At 36.9% G+C, this 17,390-nt stretch overlaps 1 protein-coding gene across 3 annotated transcripts in view; it reads left to right on the top strand.

The window, feature by feature from the left end:
• CFAP299 (cilia and flagella associated protein 299) overlaps positions 1-17,390 on the top strand; it is a 582,511-nt gene that overhangs the window by 546,541 nt on the left and 18,580 nt on the right. The window lies entirely within an intron of this gene.

Genomic DNA, 17,390 nt, shown 5'->3' with positions numbered 1-17,390 from the left:
AGTACCAACTGGGTACTTGGTGATACTACAGAATTACAATTTTAAGGCATGATAATAAAATGTGGTTACAGTTTTAAAAGTGATCTTTGAAAGATTAAAGGAAGATTGTTGACTCTGCTCACGACACTTCTGAAAGGCTCAGTCCCACAACTCTGCCCTTACTTCAGATGCCAGTTGCAAGTAATGGATCTCAGGGATGCCCACTCTTTTGTCCAGTGGCTACAAAGTCAAGAGTTCCCACACCACCACCACCCTCGGGTTTGATGATTTGCTTGAACAGCCCACAAAACTCAAGGACATATTTACTTATGCTTACAGGGCTTTTATAAAAAAAATATTATAAAAATACAGATTAACAGCCAAGAAAGAGGTTCATAGGGTGATGTCTGGGAGGCTGTGAGCACAGGAGCTTCTGTTCCCATGGAATTTGGGGTACACCATCTTCATGAAATGCAAATGTGTTCACTGGCCCAGAATCTCTCCAAACCCAATTGTTTCAGGTTTTTATAGAGGTCTCGTTACATACGTATGAAAGATTGGCGATTAACTCCATCTCTAGCCCTCTAGCCCCTCTCCCCTCTACAGAGATGGGAGGGTCAGGCTGAAGGTTCTAACTCGCAAATCACATGGTTGTTTCCTGTGACAACCAGCTCCTATCCTGAAACTATCTAAGGCCCCACCAAGAGTCGCCTCATTGGCATAAACTCAGGCGTGGTTGGAAGGAACTCATTGTGAAGAACAGACGCTCCTCTCAACCTGTCACTCAGGAAATTACAAGGGTTTTAGGAGCTCAGTGCCTCGAACAGGATGAAGACCAGATATATATTTCTTATTATATCACAAAACCACACAATCCACACTGAAGTTCTTTTTTGGATGAAAAGATATGATGTCTGAGACTTGACATAAAATAATCTAGTTGATGGGAATGAGTTTGTGGGAGGAAAGAGATGATTCCAATGGGCCCTTTGTGAAGAATTGTTGAAGCTGCAAATGGGCCCATGGGGATTCATTAGTCTCTCTTCTTTTAGGTATGTTTGAAATATTCCACAATACATTTTTTAAAAGGGGAATAAGGGGTGAACTGAGTCTCTAAATAAATACACTAAATAAGTATTTTGTGAAACTTTTGTTCACCTTCCCGGTGAAGTGCCTTCTGATATTTTCCATTGTATTCTATGCTTTTCCATACTTTCATTCTGGCTGTGGCCCACAAATTTGATTTTGCTATTCAAGAAAGGAACACAACATCCGCTGTTTAAAAATGAGTATTCTTCCCAAGTTCCACCTCCCAGTCAGCCTTTTCCCACTACTAACTCGTCGTTGCTACTGCTTGTTGCAGACCCAATTTAAATCAGAATCCTGACTTCTGATTGCCTAGAATGGGAGTTTGGCGAATTTCAAACCATCACCATTATAAATGATCCTGTGAAGAGTCTTTATGTGTGTATATCTCTGTCTATAATTCTTGCAAGTGGGATTGCAGGGTCAAGTAACAGGAATAGTTATCAGGCTTGTTATGCATGTTGTCAAACTGCTTTCCAAAAATGAGTAAGTTGCACTCCCATGAGCTATCAATGAGCATGCTTATCTTATGGTTCCCTAGCTGGTAGGCTTTTTTTTAAATATATTTTTTAATGTTTATTTATTTGTGTTTCTTTATTTATTGAGAGAGAGAAAGAGAGAGAAAATGTGAGCGGGGAAAAGAGAGAGGGAGACACAGAGTCAGAAGCAGGCTCCAGGCTCTGAGCTGTCAGCAACAGAACCTGTTGCGGGGCTGGAACTCAAACTCATGGACCATGAGATCATGACCTGAGCCTAAGCGGGCCACTTAACCAACTGAGCCACCCAAGCGCCCCTAGGCTTTTTAATTGTTCCTCACTTTGAAAGACAAAAACATTTCATTTTACTCAGATTGCTTTTTTTTAATGTTTATTTATTTATTTTGGGGAGACAAAGAGACAGAGTGGGGGAGGGGCAAAGAGAGAGGGAAACACAGAATCAGAAGCAGGCTCCAGGCTCTGAGCTGTCAGCACAGAGCCCGACGAGGGGCTCAAACTCATGAACTGTGAGATCATGTCCTGAGCTGAAGTGGGGCCCATAACCAAATGAGCCACCGAGGTGCCCCTACTCAAATTTCTTTTACCATTAGCAAAGCTTATCCTCATTTCAATTATTTGTTGGCTATTATTTACTTTCTGTGGTCTATCTATTTCTGTCCTCTCCCCATATTTAGTTAGGACCATTGAAATTTTTTAAATTACTTTATAAGAGAATTTTATAATTGAAGGTTTTTTATGGCACATATTCTCTCTTAAACTTCTTCCTCTGTTAGTCCCGAACAAAATATTGCTGGTTTACCTTTTTATGTTTGTTATCATGTATTATCAAGCTGGCATATCTTACCAGCTTCTTAAGGGTGAAACAATGGATTTTTAAGTGCAGTGTGTTCTCTGCTATTCCACTTCCAGTGGGGTGTTTAATCTGTCCATCATACTGACAAGGGAGTTATGCTTTGTACAAACAAGAGGTTGCTGAGTATATGATATGGTTGAAGGAGATTCAAGACACTGCCTCACTGTCTACTCAAAAATATCTCCTCTTATAGTGACAGAGCAGATACCCCACAATTAGAGAAACATGGTGTTGGCAAATGGAAGAAGAGACAAACTATTTTGTACTAATGTAAGTGTCCTCACCCCCAAGCTTTTAGCATAGCAGAAGACTAGAGGAGAAAGAAGGTGAAAGCAGACACAAGAGCAGGAGAGAAGCTGATTCTGAAGATGAATATCAAGTCACACCCCTCATGGCAGTCTCAGGATAGCAGAGGAATAATCTGAACATTTGTTAGAACTAAACGAGTGCCAGGTACTGCTCTAGGAATAATCAGATAAAGCCTGGTTTCTACCCTTAACTCAGCTGAGAAGCAGAATAGTACATCAATTCTTACAGGACAGAGCTTCAGTTTCTATGGTAGAATATCTATTTATCCCAGACACTGGAATGTAAATTAGGCTAGCTGAGGGTCACAGGTTCCCATGGGAGATAATGTGTGATATGAGATTTGAAGACTGAGTAGGACTTAGCTAGATAGAAAAAAAAAAAAATGTGGAGAGGGCAATCTACGCAAAGAAAACAGGATGTCTTACAGGGAGACCCTGGCAGGGCCTGAAATGACGTGTTATTTTTGTTTATGTTTTTGTTTTATTTAAATTCAAGTTAGTTAACATACAGTGTCGTCTTGCCTTCAGGAGTAGAACCTAGTGATTTATCTCTTACACATGACACCCAATGCTCATCGCGAAAAGTGCCCTCCTTAATGCCTATCACCCATTTAACCCATCCCCCCCATCCACCTCGCCTCCAGCACGTAGTGGGGAAAGCCCAAGAGAAATCTGGGGTTGGGAATGCACGGGGTGGCCTGAGAGGCAGCTTTCAGGTTTTGGAGAATTTGTATGCTGAGCTACAGAATGTGTTTAGAAAGCCACTGGTGTTAGGGAAATATTTTAAACAGGGATGTAATATCTGATATTTTAAAAGATAATCGTAATTGCAAGGGGATGAAGGCTGAGAGGGGATGAAGACAAAAGGGGGAGCTGATTGTAAAGCTATTGTATTAATTCAGGTATGAATTTGTGTATGATGCAGCATTTGGAGGGAAGCAGATAAACAGAGATTAGGAGGTAGAATCTCTAAGACTTGATGAAAGACGGGATGCATGGTGAGGGAGAGGGAAAAGCTTGAGATGACCCACATTCCTAGCTTAGGTGACTAGGTGGATAGTGGTATCACTTGCTGATGACTCATACCCATCAAATCATGATTCATAAACATGATAAGACATTGTTTCTACTGTTTCACTCTTAAAAACTGGCAAAGGAAGGAGAAGCAGAATCAGTTGCAAAGGAAAATATGGCATAGCATTGTGATGTAGTGCAAAGGGTTTTGGTGTAAGAATTTATGGAACAAGTATAAGTTAATGATCTCACTATTTAAATGAAGAAGACCTTCAGACAGAGACGTGTCAGCTAAAGAGAGATAGCTGGATGAGCGGTTCTAATTCTTTCTCCTTAATGTTTTCCCTCTTTGATTCTTCCCACCCTCACCACGACGGACCCCAACAAATAGCTGCCCCCCATTTAGTTCTGGCTCAGAAGAAACAACACCTCTTTCCTTGGCTTAGCTCTGTACAGTTGAAGTAGACAGACATTTTTTAGAGATAGTTTTCCACATTATGTACAGAAATACCAAATTTCCAGAGAAGGCTGTGAATCATTTAAGCTTCTCTTTCTGCCTCAGGTTGTTTTTCTATTATGTGGATTCTCAATGCTTTTAGTCTATGTTGTTTCAGTGTTATTTTTGTTATTTCTCCTTGATCACATTCTAATTATATCTTATATTCCTGCTTCCCCAATCTTGAGTACAAAATGAGGTCACATTCCTTTTAACATTCAAAATAAATTTTGACCCTGTGGTCCATCCCAGTATCCTGTCATAAATGTTTATTTCCTCTCCAGCTCGCTCCCTTAAGGTAACTCCAAAGCTTCCATGATGTCTAATATATTCGCTTATTATTGCTGAGTAACAAATTACCGCAAATTTAACAGCTTAAAATAACACTCGTTCATTATGTCATAGTTAGTAGGTCAGAAGTCTAGCATGGTATGGCTGGATTCTCAGTTCAGGGTCTCACAAGGCTGAGATTAATTTGTCAGCAGACTAGATTCCTTTCTGGATGTTCTGGGGAAGAAGACTCTCCCAAGCCCATTTTGATTGTTGCCAGAATCCAGTTCCTTCTAATTATAGAACTGAAGTCCCTATTGCGCCTTCAACTTACAGCCAGCAACAGAGCATCAAATCTTTCACATGCCTTGGATTACGCTGACTTCTTCTACCTCCCTCTTCTGTTTTTAAGGGCTTTTGTGATTACATTGTGCCCTCCTGGATAATCCAGGATTTTCTCCTATTTTAATTTATAAACTTGGTTGTATCTGCAAAGTCCCTTTTAACACAGAGTGTAACATATTTGCAGATACAACAGCAGAGGGTAGAGATCACAGTAGATATATTTAATTCTGCCAACCACGTCTGCATGTTACCAAGAGATAAGTCTTAGTTACTATCCTTTGAGGGACACAAACTCACAAAACCATTTTCAATTACCAAGAAATCCCCTTTCTGATGTAGCGAGTTATCCCTGTTGAAACCCAGGCACCTACCAGCGAACTTCAACCTTCTCAAAATCATCTTCCTTATCTACCAAATGATCCTGTTTCCTAGATAAGCACTACCATCAAAACTTGATAATGAATCTGCCTAGTAAAACTCCTGTCCACTTAAGAGAGGCATTTTAATGACCTGGAGCTAATATATCTCCATATTCTTACCTCCAGGGACATGCTGCTCCGTCAGAGCTCCACATTGCTAAACCTTGTTTCACAATACTCATTATAATATGATTCTCTAATTGCACATCTCTTTTGGCTTATACACATTCAGAGCCATTTCACCTCAAAGCACAATTACACAGCCTGAGCCTGAAGGGAGTGGTCAGTATTCCTCACAACATACCTACCGCCTGTGTATTCTTCCCAACTTCTCTACCTGATCTCTAGAAACCAAGATTCCCTTTTCCAATATGCTAACATGCCTTTTAATGAAAGTCTTTACCCATCACATGAATAAAAAATTATAATTCCAAAAGCCTATCTACAGATATGAAAGAAAAGTATGGTAATTACAATGTAGACTTTGTGACTATTCATAGGAAGGCCAATAAGGTGAAAGAGCATCTTAATATTCAAAATGTAAAAATGAATGAAGAGTTTGTTGATGGAATAGCTCCATATATTTTATATTCACAAAATTTGAGTTTCCAAGACCTTCTAGGATAGAGAGAATATGATAAATCAAAGAACATTTGTTATTTTTAAAGAACAGAATTTTAATCTTACAATTTGAATGCATGCTACCCCCTTTCCCCTAAGGAAATTTACCAATAAAAAACATCATGTTTTGGCTTCATTTTCTTATTCCTTGCTTGCATTTGGTAATAAGGATCTACTTGTTATGTTTTTTCACACCTTCTATTTCCCTTTGTCCTTATGGTACTGTCCTATCCTAACCCCTCCTACAGCTGTATGCAATTCTCTGTCTCCTTCTTGGGATTTTCACTTCTGTATATCCAATGTAAATTGTGACATCAGAAACATAAAATGAGACAGGGGAGATTGTGTAAATGTGAACATTTTGTATGCATTCAAAGTTAAGTTCTTATCAACTTAAAATAAACTCTATAAATAAAAGATGTTTTATGTAAGCCTCATGGTAACTACAAAACAAAAACCTATAACAAATACAAAAATTATAAAGAGGAAGAAATTTAAACATACCACTACAGAAAATCATCAAATGGCAAAGGAAGAGAGCAAGAAAACAATAAAAGAACAGAGGAATTGCAAACAGCCAGAAAACAAAATGGCACTAGTAAGTCCAGACCTATCAATAATTAAATGTAAATGGACTACATTCTCCAATAAAAGACTTAGAGTGTCTGAATGAATGCAAGATAATAAATAAATAAATAAATAAATAAACAAACAAACAAATAAATAAAACAAGACCCAACTATACGTTTCCTAGAAATGATTCACTTCAGCTTTGAGGACACACACAGACTGAAAGTGAAGGAATAGAAAAAGATACTCCATGCAAATGGAAATTAAAAGAAAGCAGAGGTGGCTATACTTACAACAGACAAAATGGGGTTAAAAATATAGATTATAATAAGAGGCAAAAAGAGATCATTATATAATGATATAAGGGCCAATACAGAAAGAAAATATAGCATTTGTAAACATTTAGGATATGTGTAAGTTCATAAGGACTATTCACAGTCCACTATTCTTGTTCTCACCAAATCAGTAGAGCAAAAAGCTAGGTGTATTTAAGTAAATTCTTTTTCTTCATGGAGGCTTGCAGAAAAAGCATTTTTTCTAACATTCCTAAGTTCTAGTATCACTATCCATCTGATTCCTCAAGCTGGTAACCTAAGAGTCATCTGTAATGCTTCTCAGTAATGACATCTAGAATTGCTGTCTGCTATATATACCCTAATTGTGTCTATGTTTCTGCAACCCCATAACCTATAATACTTTTCAATTCTAGCCTGGATTAATGAAACAGACTTTAAACTGGTCACCTGGATTCTAGCATTCTTTACTGCCATCTCCTTAAATCCATTCTTCATTCACTGCCAGGATAGTCTATCTAAACTGCATATCTTTCCCTGCCACTTTCCTATTTATAATCCTCAGATATTCCCATTGCTTACAGGAAGAAGATAGTATTGTTTGGTGTGATAAATAAGGCCTTCTGTGACCTGTTTCCTGGGTATGTCTTCAGTCTCGTTTCTCACCCACCTACTTGAACTTTCTGTTCAATTGATATTGAATTGTTGGCCACCCTACCCCCAGCATTCTCCATTACACTTCTCACAGCATGATTCCTCATGATGTCTTATCTAGTTGGAGGGCCATTTTTCCATCCCTGATGCCATCCCTCTGCCTGGCTAATTCCTATCACTTATTTAAGATTCAGGCCTCGTGTCACTTCATCTAGGGAGCTATTTTGAACTTCTCTCAGTCAGAGTAAGGTTTCTCTCCTCTGTCTTCCCATCGAATTTCAGGCATATTTGTATTGCTTGAATTATCTGCTTTCTCCTGTTAGTGAACTTATAAGGCAGGAACTGTATGTTATTCCTCATTCTATCCCAAACATGTAAAAATGTGCTTGATATATATATATATACTATATATATATATATATATATATATATATATATATATATATATGCTTGATATATATATGTACATATATGTATATAGTATATATATATAGCATATCTTGTATATATAGATATATATAGTATATCTGATTTTATTGGATTAATGCTGATTTTGCTACATATACATATATATAGTATATTTTCTCCATTATTATTCTCTTAAAAAAATGAATGAATGAATTAGTGAATTAATTAACATGACTTCACAGATACTTCTCTCACCTCCTTGCCTTGCTAGAGCATGTCGCATCTAGACAATATTTCCCTCTTAACCTGCAGGAAAAATTGGACAAAGGACTTTGAAGTGAGAAACCCTCCAAAAGCCTTATTTTCTTAAATATTTACCTAGTAGAACCCCTTAGATGGCCTAATTGGGTGGGAGGAAGACAGCAGATGGTACCTAACATGGGGAGCACCTTTTTAATCCAGATGGCAAAATTTCCATGAACGGTGCCACGTATTTAGAGATGTCCTGGACCAGATCTCTGATTCTGTTCATTTCAGAGAACACTTTGTCTCACTCAGGTGATAACTGTGATACAAGCAATTGTTCCTACAAGATCCACCCATTACAATATCTATAGTGTGCCAAGAGGGGACTCTCAAACATAAATAGACTGCACAGAAAGGCTTTATTTCAGTTATCACCATGGCTTGGTCAGAAAACCTATGCTGCATTTCAATACACACACCCTACGTACACCCAGCCTGGTGAACTCAAGCAAAGCTCGGAGGTTTCTAATCCTGCTCTAATGCGCGTGGTGAATTAGGCCCAATTTTTTGAGAAGAGTGCCTCTTCACACTCCATGAGATGAAATAACTCCTTTTTAGCTGCTTTTTTACCCTAAAGGGACAATTTGGCTCAAAAAGCTCCCTATTTGGAGTTTACTCCTTGCCTTCCTCCTCATGGTTTGCTCCCAGGGGAGAATCTGTACTGCTTGCATGGGATATAAGCATGTTGCCTAGCCTGATAAACCTGACATAGAGTAATAGTAAAGACAAACAATGAAATAATCATCTTAAAATCACAGGCTGAATGCTGATTTTGCTACATAATATCTAGAACATTCTGTAGCTCTAATTTTATTTTCTATAAAGTAATAATTTAATAATAATAATAATTATTATTATTATTATAATACACACGTACATACATATATACCCTATTTCACGTGATTGTTTTGGACGTTAAACAAGAGTATAAAGTGAAAGCTCTTTGTAAGTGATAAAGCACTACATCAATGCAAAATTAGCAGCTATTGTTTCAATAATATCAGAAAGAGAATGAGATTAAGGGAGGGCTCACTGTGAACCTCACTCCATCCCTGCACCATCGCTTCAAGTTTCTGCTTTGGAAAAGTGTTTCCTCTTCAGTCTCTTTACCACAAATGGCCATATAGGCCAATTGCTATAGGACTACCTGGTGGCATTCTTGCTTGAGCTTGAGGTTCTCGCTCTAGGTTTTGTAACTGAGAGGCGCTCCAGAATGTGGTTTTTTTTTTAATGTTTTTATTTATTTTTGAGACAGAGAGAGACAGACCATGAAAGGGGGAGGGTCAGAGAGAGAGGGAGACACAGAATCTGAAACAGGCTCCAGGCTCCGAGCAGTCAGCACAGAGCCCGACGCGGGGCTCGAACTCACATACCGCGAGATCGTGACCTGAGCCGAAGTCGGAGGCTTAACTGACTGAACCACCCAGGTGCCCCTCCAGAATGTTTTTATACTTGCTCTGATTGACAAATCAGAAAGAGTTTGTATAACTTGTAAATCTATTTCCATAGTCCTATTATGGGGGAAATCTGATGATGTGTTCATCTGTTACTATCACCCACTGTTTTCCCACCACGTGGGGCTGGCAGTAAAACATTCGAGATGCCCCGCCAGAGGGCTGGGGTCCCCAGTGAGGAGGCCAGCTTACAGTTTAGGATTATGGAAAGAGGTATGAAATCCTTCCTCAGAACTTTTGCCTATAAGAAGGGTCCCTCAGAACAAGCTGCTCCCTGGTGGTGACCTAAGAAATATATTGGCTACATTATTCTCTACCCTAGGGATCTATTACAGTTAGTCAGGTATCAGGTATTATATTCCATTCACCTCTCCCTCGGTGCTTTCTACCACCAGTCCATCCACTTGACACAATACTTTTGGTTCAAAGCACTATGGTGAGCATGCCAGACAGGTGCTAATCTGTCTTCTTGCACAAGTGAAAATTAAAAATGGTGGCCTACCGGCAGTGAGCTCCCCCTTGTACCCCTGTGCCTTAAGATGATAGGAGATCCAACCTTACTAGCTCTCCATGCTTCTTTCACTGAGCACACTGTGTCCCCAAAGGGAAGGCACACACAGTTTCTGCCTTTTAGTAGGAGACAGTTAAGAATCATATTTCATATTTAATTTTAAACCCACAGCAATTTACCTTCTGCCTTACCTTCCAGTGCACGACTAAAAATTTCTCATAATGGTGAATACTGAGGTATGCACATTTTTCAGTTCTTATAAAATCTACCTTTTACTATCCTTTCTACCTAGAATGCTTGGCTCTACTGCCTTCTGTCAGGAAACGCTCACTAGAAATACATTTGACCAATACATATATTCTTTTCTGACCCTTACAGTCCAAAAGTGCCTTACATAAATTTCTACTGTATGATTTTTCATACTCTCCTATAATCTTTTGTTTACCTTTTTGATGTCCCATAGACTATGAGTTCCTTGAAAGTAAGAACTGTTCTTTTGTTTTTTTATTTTTTTGTTTCTTATTGTTAAATACTTAGGACCATTCCTGGCACAAAATAGATGCTTGAAATTGTGTTGACTGGAGTTGAGTGACCCTTCTGACTATCTGTCACTGGGGCTTTTAATGTTCCCAATTATCTTAATAGTTACAGTGTGTTGTCCAACAATTATCTATATTTTCCCAACTGGCATGAGCATTTATTACATAGCTTATTGAATTTAGAGATGCAATGTATAGCCGTGAACATTAACCAAGTAAACTAACTTATGGAAAAACTAAACTTTAGATTTCATATTCTCACCAACCAAAATAATTGATCAAACATATATTTTTAGATGGAACATGATATTTCAGAAATTAGGTATTATAGAATGTTTTACCAATTTGATATTATATGGAAAATAAAAAAATAACAAGAATATTTATTATGCTAGATTAAATTTCATGTCTCTATACCACAATTGCGATTCCATATAATGTAATTTTTCCACAGCAATAAAATTTTTTAAAAATCAACCATAAGAAAACATGTTTTAGCATTGTTTAAACATCTTTATCATATTTTTGGCAAATCTGTGGCAGAACTTTGGAAACATTTTACATGAACATTGGGTGAATCAACTCTAAAACAGCAACATTTATTAAATGTTTTTAATGTTTATTTATTTCTGAGACCGAGAGAGACAGAGCATGAGTGGAGGAGGGGCAGAGAGAGAGGGAGACACAGAATCAGAAGCAGGCTCCGGGCTCTGAGCTGTCAGCACAGAGCTCGACGCGGGGCTCGAACTCACAAACCATGAGATCATGACCTGAGCCGACATTGGTCGCTCAACCAACTGAGTCACCCAGGCGCCCCTAAAACAGCAACATTTAAATTTTTAGATTTGTAGGTGTGGAGACCACACATCTTGGCTTGTCCAGCATCATCTGAGCTTATTCTTATTGTCTTGGCACAATTATTAGTAGCAACCCCTACCTTCTCCAAGAGGATCTTAGTTTGGACAGTAAAATTATCAGGCAATCTTACATATAGGCTGTCTATACAGAGATTAAAAAAAAAGGAAACAATAGTGTTTAACCTTTAAGTGTCCCCATGGTTGATATGAAATCTCCTGATTTTTTTAGGTTTTGATAAAATCTTTTGATTTAACAAAAACTAGTTTGGTAGGATTTTAACTTTCTGTTTTTACAAATTTCCTTTAAATAGGAGTATTTCTCTGTCCTACAAATTATATTTTATCAATATACCTTCTTTCCTTTTATCTCAAATGAAATGTGTTTTAATTTTATAACCATATGCAAGTCTTAGGTACTGTAAAAGTCTGTTGGTCCAACTATATAAAATCCAGAAAGAGTCCATTATTAATAGAGATTGAAACAAAACTCCTTTCTAATTTTTATAAACTGTTGATTGTATTCATAGGAAAAATCTCTTAGACGAGAATAGCTTCAATTCCAGTGATATGTTCTCTGTGATGTCAAATCTCATGTTTACATGGTAGTGATTTCATTTTTTCTCTGTGCTTTACATACTGGTGACTGGAATTGTCACAATCATTATGTTTATTCTGTATTCACCCCGAAGACCTTAGCTTGCCTCTAAATATATTCTAATGCAATTTTTAAAATCTTTAATAACATTGTGCATTTTGTGTTTTCATAATTTCTATAACTATGTCCCTTCCATTCATTCAAAGGAAGGTAGTGAACAAAACTAGGCCAAAAAAGGTATTCTGGACAATGACTTTGAAATTTACTCCCCCTGGTGGTCCAAAGCTCTGTTGCCCTGTGAGGTCATTAGAATATTTTCTCTGGTATCAACAATTATCATGCAAAATAAATGACAAACAGGTAATTGTTTCCAAAAATATACATGAGGTCCCCTTATCACTTCATTATCACAGTTTACTTGTATAAGTTGTGTATAAGTACACTCATACCTGTATACTAGAATACCCAATTTCCAATATACTTATCATAAGGAGTAAATGGAAAATTGTTCTTTTATTCCAAAAGCTTAAATAATTTTACATACGTTACCTCAGAATTTCTTCTATCTATTATGGATACACTATATTTGTTCTGTATTTTTAAGTTGTGAACACTGACTGAGACATAAATCAAAATAATGTGTAAGAACTCACCGAATCAAAAGAGGCTTTTATAATCATAACATTGTAAAGAGTCTTTGAAATATGCAGTTCAACTTCTGACTTCAGATGAGAGAAAATTGAAATCATTGCATCAGGGTTCAGATTTCCTAAGTACTGGGTCAGTGTTCTAGATCAATTCTCTTAATTTCCTTTTAAAATAATTTTTTCTTGCTTCATCTTTGTTTTAATTCTGTAATAACTGAAATTAATATTAATTGGGTCATAAATAATAATAGTAGAGATGGGTATATATGATTTATTTAATCCATAAACATTTATTGAGTGCCACTTAATAATATAGAAAGTACATTTGGGTGGCTCAGTAGGTTAAGTGTCTGACTTCGGCTCAGGTCATGATTTTGCGGTTCCTGAGTTTGAACTCCATGTCAGGCTCTGTGCTGACAGCTCAGAGCCTGGAACCTGCTTCGTATTCTGGGTCTCCCTCTCTCTCTGCCCCTCCCCCACTCGCACCCTGTCTCTGTCTCTCTCTCTCTCAAAAATAAATAAACATTAAAAAAATCTTTAAAAAGATAGAAAGAGTACAGCAAAGATAAATAAGTTTGGAAGGTGAGAGAGTAAAATTCAGTTTTTGATATGTTGAGATTGAGAAGTCTATGGTTTATCCCAGCAAATACAATTAAGCAGGTAATGTGGGTTAGCAACTCAGATGGGAAAACCGAGATGGAGCAGAGGGTGGGGTAAATTGGCATAAGGGAGGTGGGTTTAATTATAAGTATTAGGAGAAAAATGTGACAGCCTGGAGAAAATCTGAGTTTGGAGAAATTTTTAAATCTCTTTTCTCTTCTTCCCTTTCTCTTATTCCTCTTCTTTCTACTTCTTTTCTTTTCTTCTCTTTTCTATTATTTTCTTTTTTTCTTCCTTTCTTTCTTTCCTTCCTTCTTTCTTTTCTTTTCTTGTTTAGTTGGGATCATTAGCGTGTGTTTGTTGGTTCTGGGGAAAAATTTATGATGAACTGAATTTGATTATATCAGAAAAATTTTAGATAATTATTTGAAGTAACTAAAGAGGCATTAAGGGATGGAATTTAGAATATAGATGGATATGATTTTTTCTTTGCACCTATTCCTCCGAGTTGAATGGAAGGAGGTAGGGGACAATGTCAATATAAACAAATTTGCTACTGATGGAACAGGATATTGATTATGTTTCCATTGATGTTCTTTATTTTTCTAGTGAAGTAAGAGATAACTCATCTTCTGAGAATAAGGAAGAAAGTGGAGGAATAGGAGACAGGAACAATATAATGAATGATAGAGAAAGATAACTAGAGACATGTAAAAAAATTGCTCTGCAGCACCTGAAATCCAACTGGGGCTAGAAATTTGGAATTTAGAATTACATCAGTGATAGAGTTGTTTCAGCAAGAGTTGTCAGAAGACCATATGGAGAAACAGAGAAGACAAACATTTGAATCAATTTTGAGCTGGTATTTTTCAATATAAATAGGGTCAATTGAGCAATAAAGTTGTGATTATTGGCAAGTGAATCATGAATAAGTAAAGAAATTAGTTGTTGTAAATTAGGATAAAAAGAGTGAGCCAAGGAACTCAAGGCTTCAATGAGGTAAAAATAGCATTGTAGATTAACTAACAAGGAATAATAATAGACAATAAAAATTCAATAAGAGTTAGGAGTTATGACAACATTTAGAGTGTGGATCTGGATATAGGTGTCTTAAAGGGAGTGGAATTAAGTTTGAGATATACATTAACCCATTCTTCATTGACAAGTACTTTGCCACTTAAAAATAATTCAGGAATAATATATAATTGGATTAGTGACATCAGCAAGATAGCAGAGTAAGAAACTCTGAACCCTCTCTCCCCTTGCAAATAGATTCAGCAACAATTTGTGAAAAATCCAGGAACTAATAAAATGCCCTGCACCCCAGAAAAATGCAAAACCAGACTGACCAAACCCAGTAGAGAGGTTTGGGATACCCTCTACCAGAATTCTTACTGTTGACACAGCACCTTATGATCAAAAAGAAACTCCTAATTCTCAGTTTCTCCCAAGGGAGGAAGGAGTCAGTTTGTATATCCAAACCCCCAACTTTTCTGAGAGGGCTCTCCAGAGGACTGACTTCTATCTTGCCAGTGTTTGAGCTCAAGACCAGCACAGCCTATCTACCTAGGGAAGAAGGGAGGCAGTGACTTGGGCTAGTAAGCACCATAGAATAATGCCCCACTGCTCATTACAGGGCAAGCAGACAAAACCCATAGCTGCCTGCTTTTCTCTGGGGAAAGAAATGTTGGAAGAGGACTCTAGAAGTTGTAGCCTGGCTTCTTGGTAAAAGTTTTCTCCTGTATGAGGCCAGTCCATGAAGATTTGGAGAGGTGCCTGCTTTGTTTAACATATAGGCATCAATGGAGAGAGTCAAAGAAAATCAAGAGTCAAGCAAAGATGTTCCAAAAAATAAAAATAAGAAGGAAAATAAATCTCCAGAAACTGACCCTAAAGAAATGGAGTAACACAATTTGCCTGAAAGAAAATTCAAAATAATTGTCATAAAGATGCTCACTAGGGTCAAGAGAACAATGCATGAACAAAGTGAGAAATTCAACAAAGAGATAGAAAATATTAAAAAGTATGATACAGAAACCATGGAGCTAAAGAACATATTAATTGTACCAAAAAAAAAGAAAAAAAAGTCCATTTGACTTCTACAAGTCCTCTTCCAACATTTCCTTTCCCAGAAAGAAGCAGGCAGCTGTGGGTTGTGTCTGCTTGCCCAACATTACACTAGATCAAAGAGAAGAAAGGATCAGTGAACTCAAAGATCATTGGAAATAATTAGGTCAGAGGATTAAAAAGAAAACAGAATATAAAAGAATGAAGAAAGCTTTAGGGTGTTTGTGGATACCATCAAGGGACCAATATATAAATTTTTGGATTCCCAGAAGAAGAGAGATATAAAAGATCTGAAAATTTATTCAAGATATAATGGCTGAAAACTTTCTAAATCTGGGGAAGGAAATGGACATCCAGATCCAAAAAGCTGAAAGAATGCCAATTAGAGAAATCCAAATAAATCCATATCAAGACACATTATAATCAGATCGTCAAAAGTCAAAGAGAATTTCGAAAGAAGCAAAAGAAACATGACTTGTCACCTCCAAGAAACCCCCTTTCCCATAAACAATCAGCACATTTTCAGCAGAAGCCCCGTAGGCCAGAAGTGGGGGGGGGGGGGGAGATATATTCACAGTGCAGAAAGAAAAAAAAAAAAGCTACCTAGTAAAGCATACTCAGAAAATCTGTCATTCAAAATGAAGGGAGACAAAGATTTATCCAGACAGAGAAAAGCTGAGAGAGTTCATCACTCTGCTTACAAGAAATGCTAAAGGGAGTCCTTTGGGTTGAAATGAAAGGATGCTAAACAAAATACGAAAGCATGAGAAAGTAGGAAACTACTTTATGTGATACATAAACAAATACAGAGTACTATACTACTGTCATGGTGGTGGGCAAATCACTCCTAATTCTACTATAAAAGTTAAAAGTTAAAATAGAACTAAAAATAACATTAAAAGGTAACACATTATGAATAGATGTAAACCATGACAACAATAATACAAAGTTCATGAAGGGGAGAGGTTAAAATGTAGATTTTATGTATGTGATTGAACTTAAGTTATTATCAGTTTAAAATTGACTATTACAACTATAAGATATTATGTGAACCCCAAGGTAACTACAAAATAATACTTATAGAAGATACACAAAAGGGAAAAAAAGGTATTCAAACCGCATCAATAAAAAAAATCAACAGAACACAAAGGAAGACAGCAAGAGAGAAGACAGGCAAAAGACTCTAAGACCATCAGAAAACAATTAATAAAATGACACAAGTAATTTTTTCCTATTGATAATTTAAGTGTAAATGGATTAAAATGTCAGTAAAAAGACATAGAGTGGCTGAATGCATCTAAAAACAAAAACAAACAAACAAAAACTCAACTATATGCTGTCCAAAAGAAACTATTCAAAGATGTGGCAACTTCCTAAATGTGTATGCACAGATCAATGTATAAAGAAAATGTAAGTGCACCTGGGTGGCTCAGTCGGTTAAGCGTCCGACTTCAGCTCAGGTCATGATCTCCCGGTTTGTGAGCCCGAGCTCTGCGTCGGGCTCTGTGCTGACAGCTCAGAGCCTGGAGCCTGCTTCGGATTCTGTCTTGCTCTCTCTCTGCCCCTCCCCTGCTCACACTCTGTCTCTCTCTGTCTCAAAAATAAATAAAACATTAAAAAATTTTTTTTAAAAAGAAAATGTGGTCTATACATACAATGGAATATTTATTCAGCCTTAAAAAAAGAAGGAAATTCTTCTTTACAATATATGATAACCGTGAGATCATGACCTCAGCTGAAAGTAAGAGTTGGAGGCTTAACTAACTAAGCCACCTCCAAATTAAGTTTTTGTATAAAAAACATATATATATACATATATATATATTACACACATATATGTATTATATACATATACATACATATGCATATACATATATATGTAATATATATATAAAATCTAAATATATTACATATATATATATATATATATATATATATATATATATAATCTGCCTGGACTTTAATAAGGCTTTTAATTTGAGATCAGAGCAAGAAGATAGG

Source organism: Panthera pardus, unplaced genomic scaffold, assembly GCF_024362965.1.
Source record: "Panthera pardus isolate Hobbes unplaced genomic scaffold, ASM2436296v1 HiC_scaffold_13, whole genome shotgun sequence".
In the NCBI taxonomy this organism is placed as follows: Eukaryota; Metazoa; Chordata; class Mammalia; order Carnivora; family Felidae; genus Panthera; species Panthera pardus.
Note: the sequence above shows the minus strand (reverse complement) of the source record. Positions and strands in the feature narration are given on the sequence as shown.